The 19,184-nt window shown below is 45.1% G+C and overlaps 1 pseudogene; it reads right to left on the minus strand.

Annotated features, from left to right (window-relative positions):
• Positions 1–400: 400 nt before the first annotated feature.
• Positions 401–3,546, minus strand: LOC114082648 (PRAME family member 12-like; annotated as a pseudogene).
• Positions 3,547–19,184: the final 15,638 nt, after the last annotated feature.

A 19,184-nucleotide genomic window follows, 5' to 3' on the forward strand; every position in this document is an offset into this window, starting at 1 on the left:
TTCATCAGAAAGTCAGGTAAATCCATCACAGAGGACGTCAGAAGACTAACCTTGAAATTCCCTTCATTTCTGACTATTTATGGACCAGCCATGAAACACAATAGCTTCTTCCTGTGCCCATCAAGCCTGAATCCCATTCTAGAAATCCAGGTCCCTATGTATGTCTCCATGAAGACACATGTCCTGAAGGTCCTATCCTCGGGGGTCTTCCCTCCAATGGAGCCCCCTACTGCACTTTCCTTTCTGCATCCACACTTCAGGCAGTGTCTGAAATGGTGGGTTCTGTGTTCCCTCTAAGGTGACCCTATATCGTGGTTATACATCCAAGTGCCTAGAAGTATGCTTTTGAAACACACCCAACTAGGCAGCTGTTGGACAGGAACAGTGAATGAGGTCCTCTTTATACATGAACTTGTAGCCACAATGACGACCAGGGAACAGTACAGAACACAAGGACATTTGGCTGCCTAAAGTCCCTCACTATTGCTGTGAGCTCAGCACAGAGTTGGGAACATCTCCCTGGGTGGATGGTACCCTGGGCATCATAGCTCTCCAGAGGGGCAGGGTACAGCTCTATGCTCAACTGGCTCAGCCTGGCAGTGTGAAGCAGCAGGTCCCTCAGCGCTGACATGGAGTTGCGGTTCCCATGGAAGCTCAAAACCCTGAGCTGGGAGCAGCAGCTCAGGGCAGGCAGGAGGGCCTGGAGCTGGGAGTCAGTGATACAAGCTTCCAAGTCCAGGCTCTTCAGGGAGGCTGCAGTGCTTTCCAGCAGAATTTTGAGGGGCTCTGGACTGAATTTGGTCAGTCTGATGCCCCTCAGTTCCAGGTGTCTGAGCTGTCTGGTGTTTGGACATCGGGAAAAATAATTCTAGTCGGAATCTGACAGCCGACATTTGGTTATTGAGAGGGTCTCCAAGGCAGTCTTCAGGTGCCTAAGGAGAAACCAGGCAGTTAATTCTGAGGAGCAATGTCAGGATGGGAAAGACAAATTGGCCCAAACCCAAAGTCACCCTGGTCATCTGACAATGGTCCACACTTAGGATGCTGCCTTTTGCAGAATCTGGTCATTCACATCATCCCATGTCAGAGTGAGCCTTTCACCACCACTCCTGTGAACAGATGAGCCCACATTTCTGTGTCCCCTCCTCACTGCCAAGGAGAAAGTCACAGGTCTGACCACAGGAGGTCATGGGGAGTCATGTACAAAGGTCAAATTCAGGCAGGATGTAACAAAATCCACAGGGGTTAACTCTCTGAGAGGCTCACACCCTATATCCTCAGCAAGACTTCCACCCCTGCTCCTCACCCTCACACCAGGATCACTACCTGGAGCTCAGAACAGCCTTCCCCAGGTGGGTATTAGAGGCAGGTCCTCTGCTCCCAGCTGGGGAGAAGAGTGCTTCCCTGTTGATGGGTGTAAGTGTGGGGGCTTCCCTCCTTCCAAGCCCTCTTCTCTACCCTGCTTTCCACCACCTTCACTGGACTGGCCTCCCACAAAGGGAACATCAGTCCCATCCCTAGCTCCTGTCCCTCCCAACTGGGTTCCCAGCATGGTGGCACTTCCCAGACCATGGACCCTGGTTTAGGACTCTGCTCTGACACAGGTTATGCCATCTAGCTACAGGATCCAAGAGGAACAAAAGGATGGGTTATTTACCTTCCAGTGTTGTATTAACCATGAGAGTATCAGTGGCTGGTCGGTGGAAATTTCCTGTAACTGGTCTGAGGAGGATGCTCAGCCCCCCCTTACTCACCTCAGGACCTGCTCCAGGTGGCCCTTGAGGAGGAGGACAGCATCCACACAGAACTTCCACAGGCAGTCCATCCTGAGGAACTGCGAGGTGAGCTGGGCAATCAGCTGCTCCTGCTCTTCTGGGGAGGTGTGGGCAGGCAGTGGACCTGGGAGACCTGCAGTGTCCTCAGGTTCCTCATCTGGCCCAAGAAAGAAGCACAAGCACCCAAGGTGGAGGGCACCCAGGTGCAGTGCACTTCCACCTTCTGGACAGTCCAGCTGCAGCAGTCTCAGGACCTTCCTGTTGTGGCTGGTGAGTTTCCCAAAGATCTTCAGCCTATTGCAACACAGGTGTACCATGTCTCTTCTCTGTGTGACCCACAGGAACAAGTGGGCCTGGAATTCATCCAGGGGCCTTTCTGTGAGGCACAAATCTATGTCTAAATTGAAGGGTGGCTTAGCTGCCATTGCTGGACCAAGTTTCAATGTTTGATTTGTCTTCATGACCTCTAGTGAGTGGGCATCCACCATGGCTCCAGCCACATCCTCCAGAAGTTCTGGGGAACATTCTGCAAATCCAGCACCTGCAGTTTCCACCTCCTGCGGGGACCACAGCAGAGTCTCAGCCCTGAGGCCCCTTCCTTCCCCTCTAAGCTGCTGCACCCTGCTACACCTCTTCCTTCTGTCTCAGTTTTCTCCACCCACTTCCCTCCAATCCAGCCTGGCCTGCACCTGTACCAGCTGAGTTAGATGCAGGTGCAGCCTCCTTCATGGGTCACCACAGCTGCCACAAGCACCTCCACAACCAGAAGCCCCTCCTCAGCATGGCCAAGGCCTCTCCACCCCTCCTTGCTAGCAGAGTAGGAAGCCTTTGGTTCACCCTTCAGCACCCACTCTCCCTGGATCCATCAGTCACTTCCTTGGATCCCAAGGGTGCTCCCTTCCAGGCCACCTGGGTCCCCCTCACCTGGGGTGATCTTGCTGGGCAAGCAGCATATCCAGCCCATCCAGTGCCATTTGGATCATCTCCAGCTGTGGCTGCCTCATCAGGGCCCCCAGAGGCAGGCGGGTGAAGGGCCAGGCCTGCACCATTTTATTCAGGACTTCAGTGTGACCCCTGCTGAAGGCCTCCACAAAGAGTGGTGGGAAGATCTCTATGGGCATGTCCTCCAGATCCAGGATGGCCCTGGACTTGTCGCTCAGCAGGCTGCGCCCTCCAGCTCCAGCAGAGTGGGTGGGGACTGGATGCTCATCCTGGGGAGTCTGAAAGAAGAAGGATCCTGGAAAATGGTCCAGGGAAAAGGCCACTATCCCATCCATTGCCAGCCACTGGGAAGGGGGTACTGGGGAGTCTATAAGCACACCTCACCCTTATGGGGGAAAGCCTTCGATTATTATTTCATCCTTCTCAAAGTGGAATTGGACTGTCATGTGACTTAAACAGTAGGCTCCTAGATTCAACAACTACATGGTGGGAATGGACTTGCCCTCACATGGGTGATGTTAGTTTTAATTTAAAAAAAATCATGAGTAATTACAAAGCATGTGCCTATATTATAAAACACTTGGAAATTACAACAGAGTCTCTCTTGGATATCTATTACACATGTGAGATTCTGCCACCTTAGGCAGAGTTGAAGAGAACATACAGATCAGAACAGAGTCTGTGAACTGTTCCATCAGATAGTTTGAAGCTTTTGGTTTAATTTGTTTAAGCAGAGTATAAAAGTACAAAATCACATGGGCCATACCGTATACTCTTTTAGGGAGCAGGTATTGGCAACTGAGTTTAGGACACTCCACCACTGAGCCATGTCCCTAACCCTATTTTGTATTTTAGTTGGAGACAGGGTCTTACTGATTTGTGTAGTACTTTGTGTTGCTGAGGCAGGCTTTGAACTCTAGTCCACCTGCCTCCTCATCCTCTTGAGTTGGCGGGATTATAGGTGTGCGCCACCACACCCGGCAAAAAAGTATAATTTGTAGGCACACAATATAAATATTTCCATCATTAGAAAATAGAATTCCAATCAATTAGAATGAGATAGGAATCCAATCTCCTTGGTGAAGAAAGTGGCTGGGGCTGGAACTGGGCTTGATCCTCAGCAGCACATAAAAATTAATAAATGGTGACCTGGGGATATGCCTCTGTTATTAGAGTGCTTACCTCACATGTACAAGGCCCTCAGTTCAATCACAATATCACCTAATTAATTAATTAATTATATTGTCCATATAAAACTTAAAAAACAAAAATTAAACATATGAATAAAAGTTGGGCATGCAAGCGTACACCTGTAATCCCAGGGGCTCGGGAGATTGACAGAGGAGGATCAAGGGATCAAAGCCATCCTCAGCAAGAGCAGGTGCTAAGCAACTCAATGAGATCCTGTCTCTAAATAAAATACAAAACAGGATAGTTTAGGGTCCCGGGACTCCTGACTGAGCCTCTGAGTCTGTGGCTTTGACTGATGCAGTAGTTGTGCATCAGGCCTGAGAAACTCTGAGAGAGTGCTCCCAGTCGGCTCCTGGAGTGATGCCTAGCGCATCCCAGTGCTGAGGATGGAACCCAGTGCCTCACACACACTAGAAGGTGCAAGAAGACATCCGTGAAATGCGTGAGCACCTTTTTAGCATCTCAGCCATTTAGACTCTGGCATTGGGAACTTCCAGTGACAATCCCACCGGGAGAGACTGCCTGATGCAAGTGAACTCCCCTGCAAATCTGCCCAGAAAGGTCCTGCATGGCACCAGAGATGGATGTGACCTGCTAGGAACTGAGCAGCCTATATGCCTCCACCTCTATCCTGTTTTGGTAAACAACCTTCCATAGAATATCTTTGATGTCTTCTGATATAAATACAGCAAACATGGGCTCCTTTCTTTGTTAGAATCTGGACCATTCTGGTCAGCTTCTGGTCTCTGCCCCCTCTTTGAAATTACTTTCTGTATTCTGTGGTCATTTCATAGTTCTACTTTTCTTAGCTTTTATTTCTCAGCCAGCCCATCCCATGGAAGGGAAACCCAATCCTTCGCCTTTGAGGGACATGGGTGATAAGAAGGATTTTTTCTTCTTTGAAGAACAGCTTTGTTGGTGTAGCAATCTTTTTTGTCGTTGTTCTTTCTGAAATGCCTTTTTAAAAATTTTTTATTTGTTTTAATTAGTTATGCAGGACTCTAGAATGCATTTATGTACTTTGATATATAATACATAGATGAAGTATAATTTCTCATTTTTCTGATTGAACATGTTGTAGAATCACATTAGTCATGCAGTCATATATATATACATAAAGTAACAATGTCTGTCTTATTCTACTATCCTTTCTATCCTCATATTCCCTCCCCTTCCCTCCCTTCACTCCCTCTACCTAATCTAAGATAACTCTATTCTTCACTAGTGTCCCCCCTTATTGTGAATTAGCATCGACGTGTTAGAGAAAACATTTGGTCTTTTTGGGGAGGCGGGGTTTGCTTATTTTGCTTAGCATGATATTCTCTAACTCCATCCATTTACCAGCAAATGCCATATTTTTTTTTCTTTAAAGCTGAGTAACATTCCATTTAATATATATAACACATTTTCTTTATCCATTCATCTATCAAGAGACACCAGGTTGGTTCCATATTGTAGCTATTGTGAATTGAGCTACTATAAACATTGATGTGGCTATATTACTGTAAAAAAATAATAAAAAAATAAAATACTAAACAGGGCTGGGGATATAGCTCAGTGGTTGAGTGCTCCTGAGTTCAATATCGGGTACCAAAAAAAAAAAAAAAAGAGAGAGAAAGAGAGAAAATTGAAAGTGACATAAAACAAAATGGAAATCCTAATATTCAGCATAAAGGCAAAACCACACTGTGAGGCAAAATCAAAGTCCTAAGTTGGCTCATGAGAAAATATAGGAACAAAATTGTACCTGAATCCACACAGGTGAGGAGGAAATGCGCTGGTGCTTAGGCCAGTGAGGGACTTACGGGATCTAGCCAGGTGTGCAGGTGCTCTGATATTCAGCAGGCCAGGATGTGTCTCCTTAGGCTGCCAGACTCTTGTGCTTCTCTTATGGCTCTGCAGAAGCTTTTATGGACCTCTCTGGCCACGCCCCCATCTCCATCTGATTGATGAGCAACCAATCAGAAAACAGTATGTGATCACCTTCCCCAATCTCCACCCACTTAATTCTGTTGGGATTTTCTTCCTCGAGATTAGTTCTTTGAATTCAATGCTCATGCACGAGCACAGAATCAGGGAGATGTGAGAGTCAGGGATGCCTCTGTCCATGCACTCCCCACCATGGACTCAATTTGGTCCATATGTGACCCTCCTGTTTCTACTGTCAGCCAGAAAAGTACTTAATCCCTAATGTAAGAAAAAAAAAAAAAAAACATTCCTGGAAAATACCTTTCTACAGGGAACTTTGGCCAAATTAAAATTATTTGAAAAAAATAATTTTCAAAAATATTTTGAAAATTCCAGAGAGAAGACAGCTTTTTGAAGACAGTAGTGTCATTGAAAAAGATTACACAATGGAAACCATGTGTCCAACAGTCACACAAGTGTCAAGTTAACTTGCAGCAAATCTGGGCACACTCAGGGAGGAAGAGCACACAAGGAGGGTGGAAGCAGTCTTCTAGACTTCGGGCAAGATTTCTTCTGTCTCTTTGTACTGGGGATGAAACACATTGGCCCTCTACCACTGAGCCACATCCCCAGCCCTTTTTATTTTTTGTTTTTATTTGGAGACAGGGTCTCACTAAATTGCTTAGGTCCTCCCTTAGTTGCTGAGGGTGGCCTCAAACTTGCCATCCCCCTTCCTCAAGTCTCCTGAGTTGCTGTGATTACAGGCATGGGCCACCATGCCCCATCAGACTTGGAAAACTCTGAAAGCCACTGAGGGTGGAAGCGGTGGGCAACTTTGGATTTTAGAGAGAAAGACACAGGGTTGGACAGCAAGTGTCCTTGACTTCAGGGCAGCCACCAAGTAGAGAGCCTTCCTTCAGAATCTGGGACCAACCCAGGGCACATCTCCCAGAAAACCTTGGCCCCAGGCACTTTCCAAGGCCTTTAGCCTGGGAGAAGAACACAAGCAAAGGAAAATTGCAAGAGTCTGAGTAAAACAAAATTCTAAAATTGAGGAAGGAGAGACAGAAAGAGATGGAATGCTTGGATGTGCCATGTGAGGGGAGCACTTCCAGGGAACATGTAGAAGGAATGGTTTGATGGGTGGCAGTTAGAGAATCCATTTCTGTTTTTTCAGTCTTTCTTTGTTTTAGTCAGCTTTATGGTGCTGTGACTAAAAGACCCAACGACAACTACAGAGGATGAAAAGTTTATTTGGGTGGCTTGGTTTCAGTGACCTCAATCCAGAGACAGTACCTCCAAGGTGAGACTGAACATCATGGCAGAAGCATGTGACAGAGGGAAGGGGCTCACATTACCAGAAAGCAGAGAGACATGGCCACTTGCAGATACAAACTCTACACCCATATTCACACCCCAAAGATCAGCTCCCTCCAGCCACACCCCACCTGCCCCTGTTATCCCCCAGTTAATCCTATCAGGGGTTAATTCACTGGCTAGGTTTAGGCTATAAACCAATCATTTCTTCTCCAAAAACATTGTCACATGTGAGCTGTTGGGAGACAGAGCATCTAAACTGGGATGGTCATTTGTGGTATCTTGTTGGAAAATATCCCTGATCACATCACATAATCATATGTTAGTTGGATACTTATAATTGTCTAAGTTTTATATTTGGTTTCTGTTTCACATAATAACTTACCACAAATGAAACACATTTAATTTCACGTGTGTGCAGCTATATAGGATTAAGGCTATCCAACACCTTCTCTGATTTTTATTCTCTACAATATATGAAGTCAACTCTCTGATTTAATTTTAAGTTTCTCTGGAATTTGTCTGTGTTTCACCAGCTGAATGGGTGACTTCATGTCACAGCCCTGGCTTCTCTTATTACCCCTGACTTGGTGCACAAGGCAGGTCAAAATTACAGTCAACCTAAGTCACAACAGACAGTGGCTCTCCAAAGAACAAGTGTAATCAGACATAATAGGGCAGGAATTCCTTACACCTAAAGAAAGATGAGTCAGAGCCCCATCCAGGAGGCAAAGGGACAGCTTTGAATCAATTATCACTTGCTCCACAATAACATCGGTGACCTCTGTTCAAGGACAACAGGTGGCTACTGGCCAGGTATCCTCCTAGACTTTGGGGGGTGCTGTTGGGGTAGATTTTATGCACAGCTGAGGTTGGGGCTGACTGGTTTGTGATAGTTCCTGCCATCAGGCAGGGCTGCCCAGGGACCCTCCCTTCACAGCACCCTGCTTCCCCTTCATCAGGATTTGACACAGTTCCTAGCTGTTGATTTGAGCACCATTATGTTTCCCCCTTGGGATGAAGATTTTTTTCCTCTGGATGCATCACATAATGGTTAGGGTTTGATTCTCTCTCAGTGCCAGGATAGACTTTCCCTGGTTGGTCCAGTCTCCCATTGGAGGGAATTAATAGATGACTAGGAATCAATGTTGAAACTACTTGAGCCACATTTGAACAACAAGGTGGGTTTGGAGGAAGTGGCTGTCAGTGTCGCTCCACCAGGAAGTCACTGTTTAATTAAATTTTGCCTGTTCATTAGGCCTTGGGTATTTCATCTCCAAGCTCTGGCCTTTACTATTCTAGGAAGAGTTAGACTTTTGCAGAAATTTTATGAGTACAGGTGTTCATTTTTTTAAAAAATTTAGGCCCTGAATTTATTTATTTTTATTTTTTATTTTTTGGCATTGGGGATTAAACAAAGGAGAGCTTTACCACTGAGCTACATCCTCAGCTTTTTTTCATTTAATTAATTAATTATTTAGTTAATTAAATTATTCATGTATTCAGTTTGGGTACCAAGGTTTGAACCCAGGGGAACTACACCACTGAGCTACATTCCTAGCATTTAAAAAAATTATTTTGAGACAAGTTCTCACTAAATTGTTGAGACAGGCCTTGAATTTGAGATCCTTCTGCCTTAGCCTGCTAAGTAGGTGGTGTAATGGGCAGTCCCTCCAGAAAGCACTCTAAGTCCGAATTTCAAATCAATAGAGACCTTTACTTACCTGACTAGGGACTGTCACCCACCAAAGAGACTCAAGCTCTGTGAGAGGACAGCAGCTTCCTGGTCTATCCAAAGACTATATACGCACAAAATCCACAATTCAGTGACTTGCTTATCTTCATGTAAGCTACCAATCATAGAAATTAAAACATTAATAAGTGGAGCCTCTGGGCTCTAGGCAGGACCAGAATTTTCCAGTCAACAAGCCAGCACATTAGCTTTGCAGTTCAGTTGAGCATGGTCCTGGGTTCAAGCAAGTGCTAGACTGTTGCATCCTGAATTTGGGTGGGGGTCAGCAGGGTGAGAATGTACTTCAAAGTCATGTAGACCCACAATAGCATTCAAACCCAGGATGTAGCTCTCCATGACCACCACTGCATCCTGAGTAGGGTACAATTTGTGGGGTACAAAGCACAGAACGGCAAGTATTTTAAAGTAAGAAAACAGTTTTCATTTCAGTTTCTCAGAAACAGCTCTTGTAACAGTTTTTCATAGGAGGCAGCAAAATGAAGTCTCAGGTGCTGCCTATGACAGTTCTTGCTTTATAATTGTCTTATCTCACTTTTCAAAATTTTATATCCATAGTCTGTATTTTTTTCTAATCTAGAACCTATAACTGACACACTTATTGATTATATTTATCAGTTCATACCATAGTAGATGGGATTACAAGTATTCACCACCACACCTTTCTTAAATTATAATTTGAAAAGGTAGAAAATTTGCCTAGCATGAATGAGGCCCTGGGTTTGATCCCTAGCAATTATAAACAAAAAACTGAGTAAATAAATAGATAGATAGATAGATAGATAGATAGATGAGGGACCTGTGTCCAAGGAAACATGTTAGAGGGGTTTTTGTCTTAATCAATTAATCTGATTTTCATTATGTTAAGGAATTAAATCCAAAAGATAACTCTTGATGAAAAAGATTTAGAATAATCATGGTTAAAAATCTGTTGGAAATTAACTATAACCAACGATTAATAAGGTGATTTGATTGGCATACATTTTATATAGTGTTCAGAATTATGTCTGAAGACATATGAAATTTTGTATATTTTTTTCCATTTTAAAGCAAATATCAATAATGATTATTCTAAATCTTTGTCATCAAGAGTTATCTTTTGGATTTATTCCCTGAACATATCTAAAGTCAAATTAATTGATTAAGAAGAAAACCCCTCTAACATGTTTCCTTGAACACAGGACCCTCATCTATCTATTTATCTAACTATCTATCTATCTATTTATTTATTCATTTGTTTATTTAGAATTGCTAAGGATCAAACCCAGGGCCTCATTCATGCTAGGCAAATTGTCTACCTTTCAAATTATAATTTAAAAAAGGTGTGGTGGTGAATATTTGTAATCCCAATTGCTATGGTATGAACTGATAAATATAATCAATAAGTGTGTCAGTTATAGGTTCTAGATTAGAAAAAAAAATACAGACGATGGATATAAAATTTTGAAAAGTGAGATAAGACAATTATAAAGCAAGAACTGTCATAGGCAGCACCTGAGACTTCATTTTGCTGCCTCCTATGAAAAACTGTTACAAGAGCTGTTTCTGAGAAACTGAAATGAAAGCTGTTTTCTTATTAAAAAAAAAAAAAAAATTGCCGGGGCTGGGGATGTGGCTCAAGCTGTAGCATGCTTGCTGGTCATGCGTGCAGCCTGGGTTCAATCCTCAGCACCACATACAAACAAAGATGTTGTGTCCGCTAAAAACTCAACAATAAATATTAAAAAAGAAATTGCCATTCTGTACTTTGTACCCCACAAATTGTACACTACTCAGGATGCAGTGGTGGTCATGGAGAGCTACATCCTGGGTTTGAATGCTATTGTGGGTCTACATGACTTTGAAGTACATTCTCACCCTGCTGACCCCCACCCAAATTCAGGATGTGACTGTCTAGCACCTGCTTGAACCCAGGACCATGCTCAACTAAACTGCAAAGCTAATGTGCTGGCTTGCTGACTGGAAAATTCTGGTCCTGCCTAGTGCCCAGAGGCCACATTTATTAATGTTTTAATTTCTATGATTGGCTAGCTTACATGACAATAAGCAAGTCACTGAGTTGTGGATTTTGTGCTTATATAGTTTTTGGATGGACCAGGAAGCTGCTGTCCTCTCACAGAGCTTGAGGCTCTTTGGTGGGTGACAGTCCCTAGTCAGGTAAGTAAAGCTCTCTTTTGATTTGAAATTCAGACTTAGAGTGCTTTCTGGAGGGACTCGCCATAACACCATCTACTTAGCAGGCTAAGGCAGAAGGATCTCAAATTCAAGGTCTGTCTCAGTAATTTAGTGAGAACCTGTCTCAAAACAAAATTTAAAAAAAAATGGGCTGGGAATGTAGCTCAGTGGTGTAGTTCCCCTGGGTACAAACCTTGGTACCCAAACTGAATACATGAATAATTTAATTAACTAAATAATTAATTAATTAAATGAAAAAAAGCTGAGGATGTAGCTCAGTGGTAAAGCTCTCCTTGGTTCAATCCCCAATGCCAAAAAAATAAAAATAAATAAATCCATGGCCTAAATATTTTTAAAAATGAACACCTGTACTCATAAAATTTCTGTAAAAGTCTAATTCTTCATAGAATAATAAAGGCTGCAAATTGAAGATGAGGTACCCAAGGCCTAATGAACAGGCAAAATTTATTTTAACAGTGACTTCCTGGTGGAGGTACACTGAGAGCCACTCCCTCCAAACCCACCTTGTTCAAATGTGGCTCAATGAGTTTCAACAATGATTCCTAGTCATCTATTAATTCCCTCCAATGGAAGACTGGACCAACCAGGAAAAGTCCATCCTGGCACTGAGAGACAATCAAACCCTATGTGATGCATCCAGAGAAAAAATCTTCATCCCAAGGGGGAAACATAATGGTGCTCAAATCAACAGGCAGGAACTGTGTCAAATCCTGAGGAAGGGGAAGCAGGGTACTGTGAACGGAGGGTCTCTGGGCAGCCCTTCCTGATGTCAGGAACTATCACAAACCAGTCAGCACCTACCTCAGCTGTGCATAAAATCCAACCCAACCTGCACCCCCCAAACACTAGGAGGACACCTGGCAAGTAGCCGCCTGTTGTCCTTGAACTGAGGCCACCCTTGGTACTGAATCTGTGGAGTCAGTGACAATTGATTCAAAGCTGCCTTTGAAACCCTGTCTCCCTTTGCCTCCTGGATGGGGCTCTGACTCATCTTTCTTTAGGTGTCCTGCATTCCTGTTCTTTGGAGAGCCACTGTCTGTTGTGACTTAGGTTGACAGTGACATCTACCTCCTGCACCAAGTCAAAGGTGGTAAGAGAAGGCAGGGCTGTGGCATGAAGTCACCCTTTCCAGCTGGCTACACACAGACAAATGGCAGAGAGATTTAGAATTCAATTGAGAGACAAGATATCCATTGTTGTGGAGCCTAAAAAGCAATGAGGTCTCTGAAATAGCCTTAGCCCTACTTCACTGCACACATAGGAGATTAAATGTGGGTCAGTTGTGGTAAGTCATTATGTGAAACAGATACCAAAGATCATCTCAACCAACTGTAAATATTAAACTGATATGAAAAGGGATATTTTCCAACAGATACCCAAAAGATTATCATGGTTTAGATGCTGTGTCTCCCAATAGCTCACCTGTGAGAGAATGGTTTTGGAGGAGACATGATTGGTTTATAGCCTTAACCTTGTAAGTAAGTTAATTACTAATGGGATTAACTGAGTGATAATAGGGGGCACCTGAGGTGTGGCTGGAGGAAGCTAATCCATGGGCGTGTGAATACGGTGTGTATATATTGTATCTGGCAAGGGGCCATCTTTCTCCCTCTCTGTTCTCTAATAATGTGAGCACCTTCCCTCTGTCACAATCTCCCACCATAATGGTCAGCCTCATCTTGAAGATGAGGGCCCAAGAAATGGAATCTGTTGTGTGTGCATTGAGACCTCTGAAACCATGAGTCCCCAAATAAACTTTTTCTCCTCTGTAGTTGTTGGGGTTGGGTGTTGTAGTGAGAGCATGTAAAAGATGACTAACACAAAAACAGAACAACAAAGCAGAAATGCAATTCTGTAAATGACGCTATTCAAACCATTCCTTCTACATCTTCCTGTAAGTCCTCCCCTCACATGGCTCATCATCCAAGCACTCCCTCTCTTTCCTTCCTCAATTCCTGAATTACTTTTTACTCAGGCTCTTCAAATTTTCCTTTGCCTATGAAATTCTCACAGCCTAAAGAGCCCTGGAAACTGCCTGGAGCAATGGCTGTCTGAGAGATGTGCCCTCGGGTCCCTGATTCTGCAGGAAGAGTCTCCAGTTGGTGGCCTCCCTGATGTCAGAAACACCTGCTGTCCAACCCTGTGTCTTTCTCTCCCATTCCCAAGTTGCCCACAGTTTCCACCCTTGGTGGATTTCAGACTTTTCCAATTCTGATGGGGCATGTTGGCCCATGCCTATAATCACAGCAACCCAGGAGACTGAGGCAGGAGGAAGGCAAATTTGAGGCCAGCCTCAGCAACTTAATGAGGACCTAAGCAATTTAGTGAGACACTATCTCCAAATAAAAGCAAAAAATAAAAAGGGCAGGAGATGTGGTTCAGTGGTTGAGAACCAATGGGTTCAATCCCCAGTACAGACAGACAAACAGGAGAAGTATTGCCCTAAGTCTAGAAGACTGATTCCACCCTCCTTGTCTGCTCTTCCTCTCTGAGTGTGCCCAGATTTGCTGCAAGGTAACTCGACAGTTGTGTGACTGTTGTCAACATGGTTTCCATTCTGTGGTCTTCGTGGATGACACTACTGTCTTCAAAAAGCTGTTTTTACTATGGAATTTTCGAGAAAAAAATTCAAATAATTTGGATATGGCCAAAGACGCCTTTGAAAGATATTTTCAGGTGTTGTTTTTTTCTTAGGGATTCGGTGCTTTTCTGTCTCACGGGAGGAACAGGAGGGTCACATATGGACAAAACTGAGTCCATGGAGTGGAGTGTATGGAAGGACGCATCCCTGACTGTCACACTCTCCTGGATTGTGCGCAAACCAGTCAGCCCCATGACCATTGGAATCAATCAATCAATCTGGAGGAAGAAAATCCAATCAGGATTAAGTGGGTGAAGATGGAAAACCTGATCAGATACTGCTTTCTGATTGTATGCCAGCCAATCAGATGGAAGTGGGGGCGTGGTCAGAGAGGTCCATAAAAGCTCCTGTGGAGCCAGAAGAGAAACACAAGAGTCCTGGAGCCCAAGGAGAACCAGCCTGGCCTGCTGAGGCTCCAAGAACCCTGCACACCTGGACAGATCCAGTAAGTCCCTCACTGCCCTGAGCACCACCCTGTCCGGCCTCACCTGTGCGGATTCAGAAACAATTTTTTTTTCCTGTCTTTTCTCATGAACCAATTTAGAACATCTATTTTGCCTCTCAGTGTATTTTTACCTTGATCCTGAACACTAGGATTTCCACTTTGGTTTATGTCACTTTCAATTTTCTTTCTTTCTTTCTTTGGTATGGGCTATTGAACCCAGGGGCACTCAAACACTGAGCCACATCCCCAGCCATGTTTTGTGCTGTATTAAGAGACAGGGTCTCACTTAGTTTCTTAGCGCCTGCTCTTGCTGAGGCTAACTTTGATCGCATGATCCCCCTGTCTCAGTCTCTGGAGACCCTTGGATTACAGGCTTGTGCACGCATGCCCCGCACATTTTCTTTTTCTAAATTGTTGTTTTCTAAAGTTTATATGGACAATATAATTTATTTATCCATTTATTTATTTGGGGGTATGGTGATTGAACCAGGGCCTTGTGCAAGTGAGGCAAGCACTCTACAACAGAGGTATGTCCCCAACCCAACATTTAATAATTTTTACCTGCTGCTGAGGATCAAGCCCAGTGCCTCACATGTCCTAGGAAAGTGCTCTTCCATTGAGCTCCAGGCAAAGCCAATTTAAAATTACTTAACCAAGAAGTGGATTGCAATCCTATTTCATTCTAATTGATTGGAATTCTATTTTCTGATAATAAAAATATTTATTTTGTGTGCCCTTAAATTCATACTGTTTTGCTGGGCATGGTGGCACACACCTCTAATCCCTACACCTCTAGAGTTTGAGGAGGCCAGAGAACTAGAGTTCAAAGCTAGCCACAGCAGCACCAGGCGCTGAACAATTCAGTAATATCCTGTTTCCAACTAAAATACAAAATATGGCTGGGGGCAGTGACTTACTGGTTGAGTGTCCTGAATTTAATCACCAATATCGCCTCATCCTCCAAATTATACTTTAAGGCTTATGTAGCTTTGTAATTTTATAATTTGTTTAAACACATAAACAAAAAGCTTCAAACAATCTCATACAACAGTTCAAAGACCCTGTTCTTCTGATCTGTTTGTTCTCTTGAACTCCCCCCCTAAGGTGGCAGAATCTCACATGAGTAACAGATATCCATGAGACTCTGTTGTAATTTCCAAGTGTTTTATAATATGGGCACATGCTTTATATATGCCCATTTAATTTTTTGAAATTAAAAATAACATCACCCATGTGAGGGCAACTCCTTTCTGAGCCACTGTAGTTTTTGAAACTGAGGAGCCTACTGCATTAAGTCACATGACACTCGAATTCCCATTTTATAAGGACAAAATAGTAATCAAAGGCTTTCCCCCATTAAGGTTGGGGTGAGTTTTTGGACTCCCTAGTACCCCCTTCCCAGTGGCTGGCAATGGATGGGATAGTGGCCTTTTCTCTGGACCATTTTCCAGGATCCTTATTCTTACAGACTCGCTAGGATGAGCAACCACTCCCCACCCATGCTGCTGGAGCTGGCAGGGCGCATCCTGCTGAGCAACAAGTCCAGGTCCATCCTGGATCTGGAGGACCTGCCCATAGAGCTCTTCCCACCATTCTTTGTGGAGGCCTTCAGCAGGGGACACACAGAGGTCTTGAAGAAAATGGTGCAGGCCTGGCCCTTCACATGCCTGCCCCTGGGGGCCCTGATGAGGAAGCCACAGCTGGATATGCTCTGAGTGGCACTGGATGGGCTGGACATGCTGCTTGCCCTTCAGGATCGCCCTAGGTGAGGGAGACCCAGGTGGCCTGGAAGGGAGCACCCTCAGTGCCAGGGAAGGGATGGGTATAGGCAGGGAGAGTGGTTGCTGAAATGTGCTCCACAGGCTTCCTGTGCAGCCAGCAAGGAGGGGTGAAGAGGCCTTGGCCCTGCTGAGCCCCATCTGGGAAAGGCTTCCAGATGTGGAGGTGCTTGAGGCAGCAGTGCTGACCCCTGAATGAGGCTGTACCTGCCCTGCCTCAGTCTGTACAAGTGGGTGCACCAGTCTAGATTGGAGAAAAGCGTGACAGAAGGAAGAAGTGGAGCAGGGAGCAGAAGCTGAGAGGGGAAGGCAAGGGCCTCAGGGCTGAGACTCTGCTGTGGTCCCCACAGGAGGTGGAAACTGCAGGTGCTGGATTTGCGGATGGTTCCAAGGAATTTCTGGAGGACGTGGTCTGGAGATATGGTCGATGCCTGTTCACCAGAGGACATTAAGAAAAATCGAACATTGAAACTTGGTCCAGTAATGGCAGCTAAGCTGCCCTTGAAGATTTTCATAGACTTGTGCCTCACAGAAGGGACCCTGGATGAATTCCTGACTCTCTTGTTCCTATGGGTCACACAGAGAAGGGACAGGCTGCACCTGTGTTGCAATAGGCTGAAGATCCTTGCAAAACCCACCAGCCACACCAGGAAGGTCCTGAGACTGTTGCAGCTGGACTCTGTCCAGAAGGTGGAAGTGCACTGCACCTGGGCGCCCTCCACCTTGGGTTCTTGTGCTCTTTTCTTGGGCCAGATGAGGAACCTGAGGAAGCTGCTTGTCTCCCAGGTCCGCATGCCTGCCCACACCTCCCCAGAGAAGCAGGAGTGGCTGCTCTCCCAGCTCACCTCGCAGTTCCTCAGGATGGACTGCCTGCGGAAGTTCTGTGTGGATGCTGTCCTCCTCCTTGAGGGCCACCTGGAACAGGTGCTGAGGTGAGTAAGGGGGATGAGCTTCCTCTGCAGACCACTATCAGTGAATATGAAAGGGCACCTACTGTGCGCCAGCCACTGACATTCTCATGGTGAACAAGGCACTGGAAGGTAAATACCCCATCATCTGTTCCTGTTGTATCCTGAAGCTGGATCTCCTAATCTGTGTTAGAGCAAAGGGTTAAACCAAGTCTCTTGGTCTGTGAAGTGACATCATGCTGGGAAGCCAGCTGATGCCTACAGGAGCTAGTGAGGGTGGGTGAGGTTCCTTTTCTGGGAGGCCTTTCCAGCGACAAGTGTACAAAGCAGGGTAGAGGTGAGGACTTTGAAGGAGGAAAGCCCCCACACCTGTACCTGTTCAACAAGGAATCTCTGTTTTCCTCCTTCTGGGAGCAGAGGAGCTCACTTCTAATTTCCTCCTGGGAAGGCAGCTGGAGTTCCAGGTGATGACTCAGGGGCTGTGAATGAAGAGCAGGAAGTAAGCGCTTGCTGAGGGGACAGGGAATGAGCCCTGCAGGAGTTAACCCCAGTGTGTTTTGACACATCTTTCCTGGATTTGTCTTTGGTGCATGACTCTTCCTGACTTCCTGTGGCTAGATATGTGGCTTTCTGCTTGTCGTTGAGGGTGATATTCATAGAGATGGAGGACCCACCTGGTCACACAAGTAGTGGTGAAAGTTTCAGGTTGAAATCCAGTGACCTGAATGAGCAGATTCTACAAAATGTCAACCATATTCAGATGGCCATGGAGACATTGGGTTTAGGCCAATTCATTTTCTCCCTCAGAACTGACTGCCTTGTTTCTCCTTAGGAACCTGAAGACCCCCCTGGAGACCCTCTCAATAACCAACTGCCTGCTCACAGATTCTGACTGGAATTATCTCTCCCGATGCCCAAACACCAGCCAGCTAAGGCACCTGGATCTGAGATACATCAAATTGACCAATTTCAGTCCAAAGCCACTCAAAATTCTGCTGGAGACTGTTGCCTCCACCCTGAACAGGTTGGACTTGGAAGCCTGTGAGATTGCGGACTCCCAGCTCCAAGCCATCCTGCCTGCCCTGAGCCATTGCTCTCAGCTCAGGACCTTGTGCTTTTTCCGGAATCGCATCTCTATGTCGGTCCTCAGGGACCTGCTCTGTCACACTGCCGGGCTGAGCCAGTTGAGCATAGAGCTATACCCTGCCCCTCTGGAGAGCTATGATGCCCAGGGTGCCATCCACCGAGAGAGATGTTCCCAACTCTGTGCTGAGCTCACAGCACTATTGAAGGACCTTAGGCAGCCAAAGGTCCTTATTTTCGATACTGTGCCCTGTCCTCAATGTGGCCACATGTTCATCTACAACCAGGGCCTCATTCACTGTTTCTGTCCAACAGCTGCCTAGTTGGGTGTGTATAAAAATATGCCCTTTTCGCAATTGGATGTATAACCAGGATGTAGAGGGATCATGAAGGAAACTCAGAGCCCAGCATTTCAGATACTGTCTGAAGTGTGGATGGGGAAAGGAGTCAGATGCTGGGGCTACATTGGTAGGAAGCACCTGAAGATTGGACCTTCTGTTTAGAGCCATATGTGTCTGTATAGAGTCATAACAAGGGGCCTGGATTTTTAGAATGGGATTTAGGCTTCATGCACATATGAAGAAACTATTTTGTTTCATGGATATTCCATAAATAAATAGTATGAAATGAATGGAATCTCAAGATTAGTCCTCTGACATCTTCCATGATGGTTTTACCCAGTTTTCTGATTTTGACACTGGAATTCTCCAGGGGCTGATGGAGAAATACCACCAAGTACATGGTGATCAATGAGGTTCATTCCCAGAAACTCAAAGCATCAAACTGAAATCAGGTCATTATCTGTGGCTACACTGTGGCATAATCCATGTAGGGGAACTCAGGAGCCCTGGAGCATCCTAAGTGGACAGTAAAATTTCAAAAAGCCCTTCTTAGGTGACCTCAGTGCCACCCAGACACTCAAGGTACACCCATCCTTGTGGGTCTCCACATAGACCTAGAAACTTGGCATCTTGGTCTTTGGATGCAATGAGAATAAAATAGGGTCTCTGGGCCTCACAAAACCTTGCCTGTCATTCTGCTACCAAGTCTTTCCTGATATAATGTAGTCATGGCCAATGAAACCATCCAAATTAGCTTTCATCAAAATAGTAGAATTATATAGGTAGATAACACTTCTGAATGTGTCTAAAATAACTGAATAAATTACCACCTTCTGGTGGGGGAGAAGGCTGCTCATAACTGACAGATCTTCCCCTAACACTTCCCATCTCTCCCTACCCGGGGACACA

Source organism: Marmota flaviventris, chromosome 6 (assembly GCF_047511675.1).
Source record: "Marmota flaviventris isolate mMarFla1 chromosome 6, mMarFla1.hap1, whole genome shotgun sequence".
Lineage (NCBI taxonomy): Eukaryota > Metazoa > Chordata > Mammalia > Rodentia > Sciuridae > Marmota > Marmota flaviventris.